Source organism: Myxocyprinus asiaticus, chromosome 34, assembly GCF_019703515.2.
Source record: "Myxocyprinus asiaticus isolate MX2 ecotype Aquarium Trade chromosome 34, UBuf_Myxa_2, whole genome shotgun sequence".
NCBI classification, from domain to species: Eukaryota; Metazoa; Chordata; class Actinopteri; order Cypriniformes; family Catostomidae; genus Myxocyprinus; species Myxocyprinus asiaticus.
The window spans coordinates 39593045-39610173 of NC_059377.1; the positions used below are offsets into that span (position 1 = coordinate 39593045).

The window sequence follows — 17129 nt, forward strand, 5'->3', positions numbered from 1 at the left end:
TTAATGTTGAGAAGAATCCTAATGCATTTTACCAAATTCAAGATTAAGATTAAGAACATGACGGGAGGGGTAAAACATACAGCAGTCAAAAAAAATGTGTTACCAAGCGTTCCTCCACCCCACACCCCAACCCCACAGCACATAAATCATTAGATCAATGTACCTAAATTGAGCCAAGAGCCTCGAGGGAGAAATTACCCATAATCCTCTCTCATAGGCCTCTAGCCCACGGTGAGATATAAATTTAACAAGGCAAATAATGTCAGCATCAGTACATCATGTGGGGAGACGTGCATGGCTAACGATCGGGTCTATTTTAAGCTTTGTTTCCACAGGTGAGCATCGTACTGACTTACTGCGCTGTCTATAAAAATGTTTACGGCATCACTCGGCCATCAATTTACACCCCACAGCCTTTCCGATAAAACCAATGATCCTGGTGCAGTTAGATTTGGATCCAAATGCTCGGAAAGGATCCGTGGTACACTACACGAATACAGATGCACAATTTATCAGTACTGTCCAAAATTGGGGGGGCCTGGGTAGCTCAGCAAGTAAAGACGCTGACTAACACACCTGGAGTCACAAGTTCGAATCCAGGGTGTGCTGATTGAATCCAGTCAGGCTTCCTAAGCAAACGATTGGCCCAGTTGCTAGGCTGGGTAGAGTCACGTTGGGTTAACCTCCTCGTGGTCACTATAATGTGGTTCTCGCTCTCGGTGGGGTGCATGGTGAGTTGTGCGTGAGCCTCCGCACGTGCTAGGTATCCACGGTAACGCGCTCAACAAGCCACGTGATAAGATGCACGGATTGACGGTCTCAGATGCGGAGGCAACTGAGATTCGTCCTCCGCCACCCGGATTGAGGCGAGTCACTACGCCACCACGAGGACTTAGAGCGCATTGGGAATTGGGCATTCCAAACTGGGGAGAAAATCCCCCCCCCCCCCAAAATACTGGCCAAAATTAATGCTTTTTCGATATTTGTCTGGTTAGGTGGATACTGGAAGCAAAAAGTATTAGACTTATTTTTTCCCAATTCAAACTACGTATGCACTGAATAAAAAAGGAATAGTAAAATTGACTTAATTTTTATTTTGCACGTTTTTGCACAGTTTTCTGAGTAAATTTTAATTGTATAAAATTAAGTAAAATGTACTTAGCTTCATGACATAATATTGGTTTAAGTGACCAAGTAAATTTAACTTAAACATTTCAGTTAATGCAATGACTTTTACTCACAAATCTGATGTACATGCATTTCACATTTTCAACAATAAAAACGGTTTAAATAAACTTTAGCCATTAATTATTCAAGCCCGGTGCATGCTGCAAACACCAGCTTCAGAAAGTTACGTAAAATTTCATTTTATTTACCCATGAAATTTACTCAAGTTAGCGAATATATGATGTGATGACGCATTGTAAAGATAACAAACAATCATCAATAATATCTACTTATTAGTTAGAGCATTCATTTTTACAGGCTCGAATTGAGTCCAAATGTAGAATACTTCATAATTTCAAGTTCACGCATAAACTACCTTATTCAATGTAGAAAGTACTTAATATTTTCTGCGATATTTATTTCACCATATCATCATTTCTTTCAGTGTAGCCTATTTTTTGTCATGTGTCAAAATTACTAAACTGTCATCCATCTTCAATATTTTCTGCCTTCAAAATAACTATGTAACTAAGGCCATGCAGGCGGGAAAAATAATATTAATCAATGACATCATAGCTCAACATTGACGAAACTGAAATAGACCACTTTTCACAATCAAATCAAATCAGAATGGATATAATCCCTCCCTATTTTATTTCCCACCGAAAAATGTACTTGGTAATATTTCACATTTATGCATTACAGTTAAATGCATTGCTGTTTAAGCCAGTCTACTCTGCAAACGTTTTTCCTTTATCAAAACACCACAACACAGAAAGCAAAGATTTCTTTCCGTCTTTCTCTCGTTTGAAGAGATGATATTGATAAGAGGAATGAAAACATGAAAGCCCATTAGATTAAAAACACCAGGCCAGTCGCCATCGTAGCCATTCATATTCTTACTAATGGACTCTATAGTGTAAACATGATTGAGAGAAAGTCTCTGTGTGAATATGTCTCTTTATAAATGATGCTCATGAGGGGTGATCTGTCTACAGATAATCTCAAACCACAGCACTTGATGTGTTGGATAACTCAATCAAATTACATTTCTGTCATCATTTATTCACCCTCATGTTGTTCCAAACCTGTATGACTTCCTTAATTCCGTGGAACACAAAAGGAGATGTTAGGCAGAATGTTAGCCTCAGTCACCATTCACTTTCATAGCATCTTTTTACCATACATTGAAAGTGACGTGATGGAGTCTAACATTCTGCCTAAATCTTCCTATTATGTTTCCACAAAAGAAAGATAGTCATATGGGTTTGAAACAACATGAATTTTCATTTTAGGGTGAACTCTGCTGTTGCATTAATGTGTCTCTTCATCTTGTAACTAGTCAACAGGAGAGATATATTTGTTAATGGACTGTTTGGCTCAGGCTTTATTTTGCCTCATTGTCTGTGAAATGAAAAATCAAATGATACAGCGGAGTACATATTAATCATGTCTATAAAACTAATGCAGAGTTCAGCAGAGTTTTTAAAATGGTATTAAAATGTGCTCTCCTCCAACGTTTCATAATACTTCATTTCTTAGTTCTTTGCATAAATCCAAAACTTCAACAAAAGGAACTGACATGTTATTTATTCAAGGTTTTTATTTTGGCCTGTATTTGAAATAAATTAATTGGGTGAAAGAACTGTTAATTGTTTACCAAGACTTCCTTGCATGCCAAATACTTCATTGCTTATCAATGTTATGTGAAGGCCTGTTCAATACACTTACTATAAGTAACCTTTAAAAGTGCACTCAGTAATTTTTTTTGCTAATTGCTAAACGTTTATGCAGAAACAAAAAAGTATTAGTAGAATAGTATTTTTGGAAAAGTGTTTAAAATGATGTACACTTACATGAGATGAAGACTCACTAGTCAGTCTTGGATAAAAAGCTACTTTATTCTACACATGGTGCTGGGTGCACATTCATGAGCGTCGCCATATTGAGATCATGTGACCAGCCAAATATTACTTGCTTTATCTCAATAATCCACTGTAACTGAACACTTTAATTGCGCATTTAACTATTCATGGCTAACAATGAATAGCACATTTTTTTACAATGGTATCATTAACTGAAAACTTTGGTTTTGAAGTTTGAAGTCTGCATCTATGCCACTAGGTGTTTGCGCAACAAAAACATTTGTCTGAGTGCACCTTTAAACTTTTTAAATGAAACAGCATTCACGACCCATTTCACTTCAATAATGCGACGCATTTCCAAAAAAAGCAATTTTTTTTTTATCTGTCAAATACAATAAAAAAATCAGCCACAATGCAGAAAAAAAAAAAAAGAGACAGAAATTACAGGGTGAGACTCTAAAACGTCCTCAGTGCAAAACATACACACCCACACAAAAACATACTTACACACACACAAAAATGAACTGGTGAGACTATAACACAGAGCTTTCAGTCGCAATGTAGAACACACATATACAGGGCATTAATAAGTGAAGCTCTACAGCCATCTTTTGGTCACTGTTGGCATTACAAGTCATATGTTGTTAACCAGCTGATGACAGAAATCTGACATACACAAACACACACACACACACACACGTCTGCAAATTAAATTTTTACTATAAAAGTTTAAAATTGCAAAATGTTTACTCTGATTCTTGTTTAATACTATAATTGAATTTTCAGAATTTTGCAGTTCATTTGTTTCTTGATGTTCATTTTCTTGACATTATTATGCATTTAGTTTGAGTTATTACATTTTTCTATTTAAAATAAATTATTGGTAGAAAAATGCTTATTCTGTGTCGTCTTTTTGTAACACCATGGTCATGTTTGATGACAAGCATAATGACATTAACTGCAAAAACTATCACTTCAAAACCATTTTAAAATGCCAAACTTTGACAAATTATAGTTTGATAATGTCTAAATATAATGTCTAAGTACTGTGCAAAAGTTTTAGGCACTTGTGAAAAATGTTGCATAGGGAGGATGTCTTCAAAAATAATGCCATAAATAGTTTTCATTTATCAATTAATGTCATACAAAGTCCAGTTTACATAAAAAGCTAAATCAATATTTGTTGTGACCACCTTTGCCTTTAAAACAGCACCAATTCTCCTAGGTACACCTGGACACAGTCTTTCTTGGTTGTTGGCAGATAGGATGTTCCAAGCTTCTTGGAGAATTCGCCACAGTTCTTCTGTCTATTTAGGCTGTCTCAATTGCTTCTGTGTCTTTATGTAATCTCAGACTGACTCAATGTTCAGTGGGGGGCTTTGTGGTGGCCATGACATCTGTTGTAGGGCTCCCTGTTCTTCTATTCTATTCATTTCTATTTACAAAAGTAATGTTTGGGAGTCTAACATTTATATTTCCTATTGACACACTAAAGCTGAAAATATAAATAACCATCTTAAGACAAATGTTTTTGTGAAACATCTTATATGCCTAAGACTTTTGGACAGTACTGTTAAGATATGTAAATGCATATCTTGTGATAAAATATTAAATTAGGTTACAACAAGCCATCAGACTACACAGTAGATCTACTGGCTGTTACTGGCATGACATGGTTTTCAAGTCATATTATTTATATTCTGTTCACCAGACGGCAGCAATCTGCCTCCAATTTATGTCACATTCTCATATTTTCTTCATGTTTCATCTTAAAGTGTAGGTTTAATGGTAAGTTAATGGTAAAACTTAGAAATGTACATGTAAATAAAATCATACAGCATAAAATCCCAAAAGAAATGCGTAATTGTATTGATCATCATAAAAAAAAGGGTTACACATCTGACCCTTCTGCTCAAAAATGACTGTGAATACCAAAGGGAGGTGTCATTTTCCAATACCATAGTAGGGTTAATTACTGCTGCCATAATCATTCAAATACATTTATTTTGAAAAAAAAAAATATATATTTTACCACCTGCTTTCCTCAGACTATATTAGGGCAATGTTTACTGCGCAGAGCAAATAGCACAGAGTTTTGTGAATAAATCACAATCTATAATGAGCCTAATTTACGTAGAAAGGAGGCGTGTTGGAATGGAAAGACAACGACTTAATTTAAATACACAAGACACGACGATATTTCAGTGCTAACTGAGCCGGCATAAATTACATTGCAGTTGGTTAGTGAATAAGACGCAGGTTATTGCGTGCATAAAAGTGGTGCAGCTGTTTAGTGAATTCGCCCCTGACTGTTACTGAATAAACAAACACACAACACTACATTTCAGTGATCAAAGCAAACTGCAGAAAAAACATATCTTCAGACTGAAGATAGTTCTCTGATTTCACTTTCTAAAGAATCAACCATTTTCTTCCTCCCAGAACATTTTGCTAGAGGTTTTTTGATGGGACACGATAGAGAGAGAAAGACTATTGTGAGTAAAGAGAGTGAGTGAATGTGTTGCATAATGCGAAAATGTCATCGATTCGACAAAAAAAAAAAAAAAAATCTAAAAACATGACTGAGCGAGGAAAAAGCCTGGAGCTGTCAGAAGAGATTAACTTCTCCGTTCAGGTTGATTCGAGGGCTGCTGACGGCATATAAGCACAGATGACTGTCATATAAATGATGAATAATTTATCAGCGAGGCGGGGAGGGATGCTGAAGTCAACTGCAATGAAATTACCGATTGCAGGCAAGGAACTAAAATTGCAAAAACATCTGCACAGTTCTTAATCGGAGAGCTAGAATGTGAGGATAAAAAAAAAGTGTCCCCTAAATTGAGAGCCACCAGAGCTGGAGAGATGCGGTAAACTGACAAGTGACTCAGAAAATTGCTGTTTACTGCAGTGCAGTGAGGAAGAATAGATTGGGCGTCACTACGGTCCATCGCTAAGGTCCACATAATGCCATCCACCTTTTTTTGATGCGGTAGGGAGGGGTTGTTTCTACGGATAATCTCAACATTTTGGAAAGCAAAGGAAAAAGCCAGTGAAGGAAAATGTTCAAAATGACTGCTCAACGTAATTGCACGCCTTCTGATCAAGGTATAAATACCGACTTTGCACATATTTGCACACTTAAAAGCAACGACATGAGGGTCACTAACTTGATACACTGGTTAATTTAGTGTCAAATGAAAGGTTTCGACCCTTCTTTCAAGGGAAAGATTTTAGAAGACAGAATGCTGTAGAAAAAAAATTACGAATATATGAGGAAGAAAAAACTGTAATTGGTATAAAAATAAAAGCTCCCAAAACAACATTTGGGTGGTTGCAAGAGTGCGATTATGTGGTTCCTAGGGTGGTTACAAGGGCGTTTCTCTGTGATTTCTCGGGTGTTCTGGGTGGTTGCAAGAGCGTTGCCTTAAAGGAGACCTATTATGCCCCTTTTTACAAGATGTAATATAAGTCTCAGGTGTCTCCAGAATGTGTCTCTGAAGTTTCAGCTCACAGATCATTTATTATACCATGTTGTAAATACCTCTTTTTGGGTGGAATCAAAAACACACTGTTTTAGATTCCTTTCCGGAAGAGGGCTGTGCCTTTACAGCTAGTGCTTCGGATACTATAGCAACAACAAATCAGAACCAATATGACTGACACCATAAATACCGGAGTTCAGCCATATACTGTACGTATGAGCAACCGTAAACGACGCAAAACATAGGCATTTTGAGTTTGTGATAGTGCTTCTTATGTAGAAAATCACTTCCTGCCCTCCATCTGCATTTCACGCCACAGCAACGCAGTGACGTGACGTCATGTGCAAACAAGCTATAACGACATAGCTCTGGTCTCCGTGAATACAATCAGAGACAATGGTAACTTTAGCTGCATTAGCCATGGAATCAGCTAACAAGCACATTCGGAAAGGCGATTTGCAAACATTCACAAAATATAAAGTGCGATACTTACATCTTCAGGATATAAAGCTGGACCACGAACAGTTGGTACTGATCCATGCTTGAGAGTCAATTTTTTGGAAAATCCTGCTTTATATTGACCCTCATTCACAAAGCAGTCCGGTGTAAAATGATGTGCACAAACATACACGAATTCTGGTATGTTTTGAGGCACATTTTCTTCAAAAACAAAACTTGTCCATTGCTTCTTCGGTGGCTCTGATGCCGGAGTACATGAAGACTCTTATGTTCACTTTTATAGCCAACAACAGAACACTTATGACGCTTACAAAGTTGAGACATTATTCTTCTCACTGTAGCTGCTCCAGCACGGAAAAAAATGGCGGAATGTGTGTCGATCACTCAGGGGAGGATCTATGATAATAGGGTGGAGTCCGTCACCAGTGGTCTGCTCTAAAGTGACGTCACTTTAGAGCGGATACGAAAACCAGTCATTTTGAGACACTGTTTTTGATTAATAGAAATATAAGAAAGAGGAGTGGGTGGACTTTTAACATTGTAGGGTGGTTGTGTACACACACTGCCGACTCACATTTATGTTCAAACACCATGTAAAAGTGAATTTTGCATAATAGGTCCCCTTTAAGCCTGGTTTATATTCTGGAAGAAGCCGAACTTTTTTCTCTTGGGCGAACAAATGCACCCTTGGCGAACGAAGTTGGCGTTTATACTTAAGGCTATTTTATACTTACTGGGCGAACAGGCTTCACTTGGTTCACAAAAAATGATGCCGAAGTGCAGTGACGTTTTTTTTTTTTAGTAACGCCAAGGTGTTCGTTGGGTAAGATTTCTCCTGTTCGCGTACATCTTTGAAATTCTTGACCCAAGAGAACTCGGCTGGTCAAAGAGCGCTGATGATTGGTTAAAATTATTTGTGGGTGTGGGTTGGACATGACACTTTTTATTTACAATTGGGCATGCCAGCTGAGGAGTTGTTACCTACAGGTAGGTTACTGTCATTAGAATGGATAACTCTGAAGCCCGTCTCTTGAGACAGCTTACCTGATGTGTAAGGATAAACAGCAGCTTCATTCGCCGAGGGTGCATTTGTTCGCCCAAGAGAAAAAAAGTTTGGCTTCTTCCAAAATATAAATCAGGCTTAAAGTGCGGCGTCATTTGAAAATTAGTTAGTTGAGGGTGACGTCTCTGGCGAACAACACATCAGGTAAGCTGTCTCGAGAGACGGGCTTCAAAGTTATCCATTTTAATGGGGGACTGACTTAAGTTCGAGAACCCCTGCTATAGGGTGTTCTGAGTGGTTGCAAGGGCATTGCTTCAAAATTCAATATGAAGGGATAGGGATGTGAACAATAGTAATGAGCAATCGTAACAGTCATGCTTGCCTTAACAAACGCTACAAAAAATTCACAATATTTTAACCAGTTACATCATTCCTGAAAACCGTTTAAAATTACCTGTCCCTGTTTTTGTCACAAAGTTCTCTCTCTCCATCTATCTCTCTGTCCTTCTCCCAAGAGCTGCTCTTAATATTTCAGGAACAAGAGTGCTTTTAGCAAGAGCTCAAAAGCGAGAGAAAGGTTGTTTAGAGAGGTGCATATGTGAGTGTGTTCATATTTTTGCCATGAGAGTGATTTGGAGAGTGTGTTGCTTGTATGCGTGTGTGTGTGTGTTAACAGTGCTGTAAAGGTTGAGAAAGTGTTTATTTAAAGCTGTATAAGAGTGAAATTAGCGCAGTGCCACAGAGACCAACCAGGCTAAGTGTTTTATTCAATACATAGATGGGACTACACTCTAATCCTTTCACACATACAAACATTCTCATAGACTGTGTATCTGAGAGCATATCGGTGAATCTTACAAAACCTGTCAAGAAAATGTCCAGGTCATTTTTCACCCCAATATCAAAAGAAAGAAATAAGAAATTATGTTTTGTAAAAAAAAAAAAAAAAAAAAAAAAAAAAAAAAAAAAAAAGCCAATTTTCACCACCCTTTATGATTTTTCACAATGTGACATTTTCATGGTCTGGGTTCAATACAAGTTAAGCTCAATCGAAAGCATTTGTGGAATAATGCTGTTTACCACAGATACCTTTTAAGTTTAAAAACAAATCAAAAATCGCAGATACAGTAAGGCACTTGCAATGGAAGTGAATGGGGCCAGTTTCTAAACATTAAAATACACATGGTTTTAAAAGTACAGCCAATGGGGGGCCTGGGTAGCTCAGCAAGTAAAGACGCTGACTAACACACCTGGAGTCACAAGTTCGAATCCAGGGCTTGCTGAGTGACTCCAGTCAGGCTTCCTAACAAACCAATTGGCCCGGTTGCTAGGGTGGGTAGAGTCACGTTGGGTTAACCTCCTCGTGGTCGCTATAAATGTGGTTCTCGCTCTCGGTGAGGCGCGTGGTGAGTTTTGCGTGGATGCTGCGGAGAATAGCATGAGCCTCCACACACGCTACATCTCCGCGGTAACGTGCTCAACAAGCCACATGATAAGATGTGCGAATTGACAGTCTCAGACGAGGATGCAACTGAGATTCGTCCTCCGCCACATTTAAACTCAGTTTTTCACAATTCCTGACATTTAATCATAGAAAACATTCCCTGTCTTAGGTCAGTTAGGATCACTACATTATTTTAAGAATGTGAAATGTCACAATAATAGTAGAAGGAATGATTTATTTCAGTTTTATTTCTTTCATCACATTCCCAGTGGTAAGAAGTTTGCATACACTTTGTTAGTATTTGGTAGCATTGCCTTTAAATTGTTTAACTTGGTTCAAACGTTTTGGGTTGCCTTCCACAAGTTTCTCACAATAAGTTGCTGGAATTTTGGCCCATTCCTCCAGACAAAACTGGTGTAACTGTGTCAGGTTGTAGGCCTCCTTACTTGCACACGCTTTTTCAGTTCTGCCCACATATTGTCTATCAGACTGAAGTCAGGGCTTTGTGTTGGCCACTCCAATACCTTGATTTTCTTGATCTTAAGCCATTTTGCCACAACTTTGGAGGTATGCTTGGGGTCATTGTCCATTTGGAAGACCCATTTGCGACCGAGCTTTAACTTCCTGGCTGATGTTTTGAGATGTTGCTTCAATATATCCACATAATTTTCCTTCCTCATGATGCCACCTATTCTGTGAAGTGCACTAGTGTCCCTCCTGCAGCAAATCACCACAACAACATTATGCTGCTGCCCCCATGCTTCACAGTTGGGATGGTGTTCTTTGGCTTGCAATCCTCAACCTTTTTCCTCCAAACATAATGATGGTCATTATGGCCAAACAGTTCAACGTTTGTTTCATTAGACCAGAGGACATTTCTCCAAAAAGTAAGATCTTTGTCCCCATGTGCACTTGCAAACTGTAGTCTGGCATTTTTTAATGGTAGTTTTGGAGCAGTGGCTTCTTCCTTGCTGAGCAGCCTTTCAGGTTATATCGATATATAGGACTCGTTTTACTGTGGATATAGATTCTTGTCTACCCGTTTCCTCCAGCATCTTCACAAGGTCCTTTGCTGTTGTTCTGGGATTGATTTGCACTTTTCACACCAAACTACGTTTATCTCTAGGAGACAGAATGCGTCTTCTCCCTGAGTGGTGTGATGGTCCCATGGTGTTTATACTTGCGTACTACTGTTTGTTCAGATGAACGTGGTACCTTCAGGTGTTTGGAAATTGCTCCCAAAGATGAACCAGACTTGTGGAGGTCCACAATTTTATTTCTGAGGTCTTGGCTGATTTCTTTTGATTCCACCATGATGTCAAGCAAAGAGGCACTGAGTTTGAAGATAGGCCTTAAAATACATCCACAGGTACACCTCTAATTCAGTACACCTCCTATCAGAAACTAATTGTCTAAAGGCTTGACATCATCTTCTGGAATTGTCCAAGCAGCTTAAAGGCACAGTTAACTTAGTGTATGTAAACTTCTGACCCACTGGAATTGTGATATAGTCAATTAAAAGTGACACAATCTGTCTGTAAACAATTGTTGGAAAAATGACTTTGTCTTGCACAAAGTAGATGTCCTAAACGACTTGCCAAAACTATAGTTTGCTAATATGAAATCTGTGGAGCGGGTAAAAAATGCTGACTTCAACTGTAAATACGCCTCCCTGCCCAGTAGTTGGCAATATGCACAAAGAATGTGAATCGCCAAAAACAAAAGAAGAATGTAAAAGTGAAAGTGGAGATTTATAGTAAAAAAAAGGACTTAAATTTGTATCGGTTTCTCGCCCACACTAATCATATCACTTCTGAAGACATTGATTTAACCACTGGAGTTGTATGGATTGCTTTTATGCAGCCTTTAGACCTTCAAAGTTCTGGCCAACATTCACTTGCATTGCATGGACCTACAGAGCTGAAATATTTTTCTAAAAATCTTTGTGTTCAGCAGAAGAAATTCATACACATCTGGGATGGCATGAGTGTGAGTTTAATTTTTGGGTGAACTATCCCTTTAATAGTGTCTCTATAGAATCCAAATCCACAGAGTTTCCCGCAGGTAAAGTCTCATCAGGTGGTTTGGACATATCCATTCACAAAATGTGCTACTAACTTCTAAATAAAACTATATTAACACCACCAACATCAGAGCTGAGCTGAAAATGAAACTCTGTGTTGCAATTTACACCTTTTATTTGGCGTGAATTTCACAAGTATGTTCCTCCGTTCCGTGGCAGCTCTCTAAATGAAGCTCTTTATTTGGCACTCTTGATTCGTCTTCCAGAATCTCTTCAAAAATAGCAGCCGAACACATACCTAAAATAGCTTCTTTCACACTGCTCCATGCAGACAACACAACCCCTGCTGACACGCGAGTTTTGGCAAATAAAACTTGACAAAACGCTAATCATCTGAAAACTTTGCTTTGTTTTCACGACATGTTTAGCTACATGCTCTCCATTTCCTCCTGACAATGAACTGTGAAAACTTGGAAAATATTGTATAGTGAAGTTCTTAAAAACAACATGAAACGGCATTTGTGACACATTTTAACATGCGTACTGTGTCATTTTCAAGAACAACTGAATTTTCTGTGGGGAATAATGTTTGGCGAGGCTTCGTTTTATCAGTCAGGATCTGATTGGATCAACTTGGATGTTCAGCTGTAATACAAAATAAAATGCACTTTATGACATTTTTCTATATAAATAGTTCACCCAAAACTATAAAATGGACCTGAAAGTGTCATAAAAGTAGTTCATGTGACTCGTGTGTCATATTCCAGGTCTTCTCAGTGCATACCCCGCTCCCAAACACCTAAAGACACATCTTTCCGTGAGCACTTGACCCAGTCCTTCTAATGCATGAACGGTCTTCTTTCTTCTTCTTTAAAAAAAATAGCTGTTCTTTCACCACCGTCTCTCTCCATCCTTTCTACTTGTACTTCGCTGAACCTTAGGGTGAATCTCTTTAGCTGTATTCCTAATTTTTATGTCACTTTGAATAAAAGCGTCTGCTACATGAATTAGTGTTAATTCAAACGATAACTTTGTATGATAAACAGACTCAAGTTGAAGTCGTGATTCACTCTTAAATTAAATAAAATCAAATCAAATATGGCGACATGCATTTTTTAACGACACTTTAAGCTTTAAAGTCAGTCTCTATTAGGGTTGTCGCATACCAAAATTTCACGATTCTCGATACCAATTCCGACACCACAGCAAAAATGGAAAATGTGCTATTGGACACACTCTTATTTATTTTTTTATCAAATAAAGTGCTACACAACAGGGCATCACAATATAAATTAAAACATTAATAAAACGTTTATTCAGTACAACAGCGCTCTTCATGAGATATTGCTGAAACATTATTATTGTAATTATCATTAAAATTGTATATTCACAATAATAATAGTGAATATTACATTTTACTATACAGTATTAATATATTTTTGTCGCAAGTCGAATCAAGCTTTTATTTTGACAGGCTTTTCAGTTTGTGTGCGTTTATGACCATAGCTTCACACCTCCGGATAAGCAGTTGTTTAAATGGCCAGGTGCGATTACTGAAGAACAAAATGCTGCAATTTAATTATGAGTGCTCTTTTCTGTCATCTATTACAACACGCACAGCGCGCGTGGCACTCTTAATGTTGTGATTTTAACATATGAGCACGCAGCGCATGCAGACAGCATATTTATTTAATTAAATTGTAACCATTTGCGGTTTGATAGTCACACTAAGGCCAATCACTAATTGTGCATTCTTTTTTTTCCCCAAATTAATGTGTGACCATTCGTCTTGAGGCAGTCAGACAGTGTGCGGGTATCAAGTTGAGTCATTGTTCGTACTACCGGTACTGCATAAACACTGGTATCGTGACATCTTTTTTATTTTAGTTTCGACTTGGTACCAAAGTACCGATAGTTTTGAAATCCCTACTCGCCATCAACTGCTATTGTATGGAAATCAGCGATCATGTCATTCTTTAAAAGATATATTTTTGTGTTTCCCAGAAGAAAGAAATTCATATGGGTTTGGAACGACATGAGCTTGAGTAAATAATGAAACAACTTTCTTTCTTTTTTTGGGGGGGTGATCTAGCCTTTTAAAATAGTAAAACGGGGTCAACTGTGTCATGGTATTATTAAGGGTAAAAATACAACTAAATACAATAAACTAATTGCCCAAAGTTCATTAATGTGTCTTATGAGAGTTGAGTTTCAACAAAGCCCTGCCTTAAATAATAATCTCGTTCTTGCCTTTTCTTCTAATGTCACTCTGTCAGGTCTGTTAAAGGCGTCGTCTCACACAATCCCTATAAAAACTCAAAAGCATTTCTTTTTCCGCTGTTATCCCTGCTAGAGCTCAAGATTGACTTTAAACGCTGATCAATGTCAAGTAGACGTTTTTAAATCAGTCAGCACCAGTGTCTTTGTTCTGAGGGCGTTTCTAACAACCCCTGCTAACAGGTAATCATTGGTCATTATACAGCAGCGTATAACGGGGTGGATTCAGATGTGACTGTACTGTCTGTTCTCTCCGTGCACAGAGAGCGAATTTCAGTGTTAAAATGAACTGAATCAACAGGAAGCTGACTGAAACAAAGCATAACTGTCATTAATGATCCCTCTACCCCTCAAATGCATGGCTATTTAAATTCAGGTAGGCTGAGCAGCACTCTTCAATCAAAGATCAATAATTGAACAGTGGGTAACTGACTGTAATGTGAATGAACAGAAAGGGGCTTTTCTGTGAGTCCCACACAGTGAGTCTCATTCACTAATAACGGTGTACAAGTTTTCTTATTTAAAGGGAGTCAACATTAGAACAAGGGTCCAATCCAGCCGAACTTTTGTGAAACTTTTCATAACATTTAAAGGGACAGTTCACCTAAAAATGAGAATTATGTCCTCGTTTGCTCACACTCATGTCGTTACACAGGGCGGACTGGGAAGAAAATTCAGCCCGGGATTTTACATAGAAACTGGCCCAAAAGTTGTTGTGCGGGGGGGGGGGGGGTTGGGGGGTTGCCGTCCTTCTCTGTATATCACGGCCCCCTTCCGCATATCGTGGCGCCGTTTTTGTGGCGCGTTCTGCATAACGCCGCGGCCCACACGGCCCCATTTCGCGGCCAGCCCACCGGGAAAAGTCCCGGTTCTCCCAATGGCCAGTCCGCACCTGAACTTACATGACTTTCTTTCTTATGTGGATCACAAAAATATATGTTAACTCATATATGTTAACTCGATAATAACTCAAGTTCTCAAGTGAACATGAAAGCGTCTGTGAATGAGCTTCACTCATGAACGCGCAACGGATGTTTTTTCACCAAAACCTATCGTATGAAGACTTGGACTATGATGCACAAACCGCATGGACAGCTTTAATGATACTTTTTAAGCTTAAAGGCCTCGATACACTTTTGCAGAAGTTCTTCTTCGTTCTTCATTCAGAGGTAAAAAGAAGTTCTAAACAGCTGAGCAACGGTATAATGTTCGCGAACATTCAGACACCGGCCACACCGCTGGGAGAGATGTTTAGAAGATCATTTAAATATGAGGACGCTCAGTAAAACCTTAACTGATGTGACATTAAAATGTGTTATCAATGACTTTATGCCTCATTCTATGAGTAGAATTCACATGAGGTCAGAAAAAGATGCTGTTTTAACCACTCGATGATGAATTAAAGTAATATATATGCAGTAGAAATTTTTTTTATTTGTCATTTACATTTTAAATTCATAACGCCAATGCGCTAACACGTTGTACGTGGCCATAATATGTGCCATTCGTTAATACATCTTTTGTATTCCGCATAAGAAAGAAAGTCATATGTGTTCGGAACCACATGAGGGTGAGTAAATGATGACAAAATGTTCATTTTGGGGTAAACTATGCCTTTAAATGTACAAGTGCCAAACTTCTGCTGAATTCATAAGAGGTGAATACGTACAAAAAAACAAACATGTTTTGACCCTTGTTCTAATGTTGATTAATGCGGATTATTATAAATGATTTGCATTATACTCACCCAAATCACCTCCATATAAAGACTAAAATGGGACTTAGAAGGAATTATTAATTACCCAAATGTCACTCCAAACATGTATGACTTTCTTTCTTTCAAGGAACACAAAAGAACAAATGTTTAAAAGTCTCCAGTTTTTTATTAGTGAATCTGGGCTGTCATTTTCCACAAAAAAAAACACAAAAAAAAAAAAAAAAAAAAAAAAAAAAACAGTAAAAGTAGTCAATACAACTCGTGCACTATTTTATAAATTAAGTTGTTATTCGCTATCAAACCAGAGATCAACTCCTGCAAACAACGCACAAATCAAATCATGAAGACACGACAGTAACATCAAATGAGGTTTAATGTTACTGGCGTGCCGCTATATTTGATTTGTATGCTAAATGTATGAGAAATTGATAAATTATTTAATTTATTTGACAGTGAATAACCTAAAAGTGATCATATGCCTTGAGAAGACTTGGAATATTATGCATGAGTCGTTTAGACCTTATTTACAGCAGCACCATCTTTAATTTTTTTTTTAAAGAGTTGAAAGCATGGGGGCCTGGGAAGCTCAGTGGTAAAGACGCTGGCTACTACCCCTGGAGTTCGCTAGTTCGCTAGTTCGAATCCCAGGGCGTGCTGAGTGACTCCAGCCAGTTCTCCTAAGCAACCAAATTGGCCCGGTTGCTAGGAAGGATAGAGTCTCATGGGGGCTCTACCCTCCTCGTGGTCGCTATAATGTGGTTCGTTCTTGGTGGGGCACATGGTGAGTTGAGCGTGGTTGCCGCGGTGGATGGTGCGAAGCCTCCACACGCGCTATGTCTCCGTGGCAACGCGCTCAATCCATGTGACAATCTCAGATGTGGAGGCAACTGGGATTCGTCCTCCGCCACCCGGACTGATGCGAATCATTACATGACCACGAGGACTTAAAAGCACATTAAAAGGGGAAAAATCAAAAAATAAATAAATAAAATTTGAATTTGAGTTGAAAGCACAGTTGTTTAAAGTGTTTTTGGATCGTTCTGCTAACGAGACATTATTGTGATTTAGGAGCTTTTTGATAGCTTTATACAGTGCATGTCAATGAAGAGACAGTAAGTCTATCCCTCACAGCCTCGTTTCATTTGTCAAAGATTAAAAGATGGCGCTACTGTAAATGAGATCTATCGACTAGATTTACTGTGGTTTTATGTGTTTTTTTAGTACTTTATGGAGCTTTATGGAGCATCTCCATTAGTTGTTTAACTAAAGTTTTTGCATCCGTCTGCAATGTTTTACCAATTGTTTTTCTTTGTAAACATGCACAACAGGGACGTCATTGACCTTTGTGCTGTCTCTTGCTGTTTTTCAACATCTCGCATCTTTTTTTAAGATACCATTTCAGATTAAAAATAATGTCAACTTTTAAAAATGTCTCAAAACACCTACATTCAATTTTATTCGTTGTGCTGCATTGTGAATCTTGACAGCCCACAGTCACAATTCACTTGCATTAAGACGCTTGAAAATTAAATACAAAAAAGATATTGGGGCAGATTCACCAAGAATGAACTGTGCACGCTAAAAACGCGTTTTTTTTTGCAGGCTCTAACTGCGCTCGTTTAGCGTCCGATTCACTAAAGGAATTATGCAGATCAGGCAACGGCTTGACAACACCGCGCATCTGGATAT

The 17129-nt window shown here is 38.3% G+C and overlaps 1 protein-coding gene across 3 annotated transcripts in view; it reads right to left on the reverse strand.

Moving 5' to 3' along the window:
- LOC127425128 (trafficking protein particle complex subunit 9-like) overlaps positions 1-17129 on the reverse strand; it is a 290373-nt gene that overhangs the window by 249609 nt on the left and 23635 nt on the right. The gene's annotated exons all lie outside the window — the stretch shown is intronic.